General features: G+C 36.1%; 1 pseudogene; it reads left to right on the forward strand.

Annotated features, from left to right (window-relative positions):
- The first annotated feature begins 1,676 nt into the window (after positions 1 to 1,676).
- LOC111731330 lies at positions 1,677 to 1,795 on the forward strand (annotated as a pseudogene).
- Positions 1,796 to 2,907: the final 1,112 nt, after the last annotated feature.

Raw genomic sequence — 2,907 nt, forward strand, 5'->3', positions numbered from 1 at the left:
GTTTTTAGTTAGTATTATTTAAGAATTCGTTCCTATATTGCTTAAAACTAGTGAAGTTTTAGGTTGTATCTAAATTAGTATAATTATAAATAGTATCATGATAGATATCTTCATTCAAAATAATTTGTCTGTATTTTGACCTATTTTCTTAAGAAATATGCCTAGCAATGGAAATATTAAACTACAGAGTATGGAGTTTTTAAGACATAAGAATCCATTCATTAATTCAGCAAGGTTTTAATTGAATACCACTCACTATCCATTATTTGTTCCCAAGCTAGAAGAAAATTTTGGCTTCCTGTAAGTATATCGATATGGGGCTTCAGAAGGCAGGTGATGAAAATGCCAAGGACCAGCAATAACCATTGTCCCACTGGTCATGTCCCACCTTAATGAGGAGAATATGGGGATGAATATTTGAAATCTGGATTGAATGAATTTTGATTTGCCTCTGGTTTTGTTAAAGTCCCAGAGACATTACAAATTTAAAGGTATTCATTAGCAGAGTTTAAGCATTTGCAAGACAATCGTATAACGAGAGGTGAGGGCAGAACTGGCTTCATGGGTGTGTGACTGGTACAGTTACACTGAAACCCACAAATAGAAGGGCCCTGGACTTGGTTTAATGCTCTGTTGTCACCATCTTGAAATTCATAATGGTTTTTTTGAACAAGGAGCATCACATTTTCATTTTGCATTGGGTCCTGCACAGTAAAATATTACTGCCATAAAAATGACACAGATATTGGATGAACTGAAGGATCCTTAGGGCTAACTCTGATATTTTATAATGCTGTCTGTTCTCTATATGGCCCTTTAAATGGATTGGGTTTCCTAGCACAAGCCCCTCATTCAGAATTCCATAAAGGTCAGCCATAGGCAGTAGTAACACTCTGTCAGCAGTGTTTGCCCCAATTGTCCACAGTCCTGTTATGATTTACTCTTTTTCACTTTTGTTTTCCCTTGATTTCTGACCTCTGTCTTGTACCTGACTTCCAGAAGCTCTCCTGGTACCCATCCTGAGGCTCTATTTGAACAAACTTTAATTCTTGGCACAGTTTGTTAACTATAATGAGGAAATTTTCTGGACCTACTCACTTGCAGCTGCAGATAAGAGGCATTCACCTACATTGAATTCTCCTACATTGAATTCAACCAAATCCAGTAACTCAGGAGAAATATATTTGCTATTTAGGGGGTGTGGAGGCGGAAAGAGATATATTGATTTAGGTTAGAAATGGTTTGTTCCTGAAGTTACTCCCTCCAGGAAGCCTTTCGTTATTCTCCAACAATAAGTTAGCTGCTTCTTCTATGTGGTTGCCTAGCACTCTGTATTCACCCCTATGTAGTACTTACCAGATACTACATAGTGTGAGTTCACGCTCACTTAACAATATCTGACACTACAATGGAAATTGCTTGAAGGCAGGTACCATGTTATATGTTTTCTTATATAGCCCCAAAGCTAGGAATAGTGTCTGGCACATAATATTTGTTCAAAAATATTTATTCAATGAATTGATATGTGGGAAAGTTAGGCGAGGCAACCCTTGGTTGACCTCACAGATTGCAAGGACCTTGTCAGCTTATAATTCCTTATTTTTTTTATTTTTTTACACCTATAGCACCTGGTCTTCCTAGGTGGTTCATTATTTCATTTTTTAAAAATCTAATAGGTCTACAGCCATGCTACCCTGAGCAAGCCTGAACCCATCTGATCTCGGAAGCTAAGCAGGGTCGGTCCTGGTTAGTACTTGGATGGGAGACCACCTAGGAAGACCAGGTGCTGTAGGCATAAAAATAAAAATAAAAAAAATAAGAGATTGTAAACTGACAAGGTCCTTGCAATCTGTGAGGTCAACCAAGGGTTGCCTCGGCTAAAAAAAAAATTAATACGCTATATGTTTTTTTTTTAGCAATTTTAGGTTTACAGAATAATTGAGTAGAAAGGGCACAGAGTTCCTATATATCACCTCACCGCCCTCCCCACAGCTTCTTCTGTTATTAATATCATGCTTTAGTGTACTACATTTGTTAAAATTCGCTAACTAATATTGATACATTATTTTTAACAAAAATCCATAGTTTACATTCGAGTTTACTCTTTGTATGATACATTCAATGGGTCTTGACAAATGTGTAATTATGTTAATCCACAATTACATATCCTAGAGATTAGTTTTACTGCCTTAAAAATCCTCTCTGCTCTAACTACTCATCCCCCTTTCCCCTCACCCCTCTCATATGAACCCCTAGAAACTATTGATCTTTTTTACTGTCTCCAATGTCTTGCCTTTTCCAAAATGTCATAGAGTTGGAATTATATAATATGGCCTTTTAGTATAGGCTTTTCCTATTGGCTCCTTTCACTTAGCAATATGCTTTAAAGTTCCTCCACATCTTTTTGTGCCTTGAGTGTTTATTTCAGTTACTGGTAAATAATATGTCATTGCATGAATGTACCACACTTTATCAATTCACCTACTGAAACACAACTTGGTTGCTTTCACGCTTGGTCAATTATAAATAAGATTACTATAAACATTTGTGTGCACATTTTTGTGTGCACGTAAGTTTTCAACTCATTTGAGTAATTACCTAAGAGTGCAATTGCTGGATCATATGGTAAAAATATGTTTGGTTTTGTAAAAAAATTGCTAAACTGTCTTCTAAAGTAGTTGTACCATTTCATATTCCCACCAGCAATGAATGAGAGTTCCTGTTTCTCCACATCCTCACCAGTATTTGGTATTGCCAGTGTTTTGGATTTTGGTAATTCTAGTGGTCTCATTATTGTTTCAGTTTGCATTTCCCTATTGGCATATGATATTGAACATTTTTATATAAAGTTTTGTTATTTGTATATCTTCTTTGGTGAGATATGTATCCAGATCTTTGGTCCATTTT

This window comes from Pteropus vampyrus, unplaced genomic scaffold, assembly GCF_000151845.1.
Source record: "Pteropus vampyrus isolate Shadow unplaced genomic scaffold, Pvam_2.0 Scaffold362, whole genome shotgun sequence".
Taxonomy (NCBI): domain Eukaryota; kingdom Metazoa; phylum Chordata; class Mammalia; order Chiroptera; family Pteropodidae; genus Pteropus; species Pteropus vampyrus.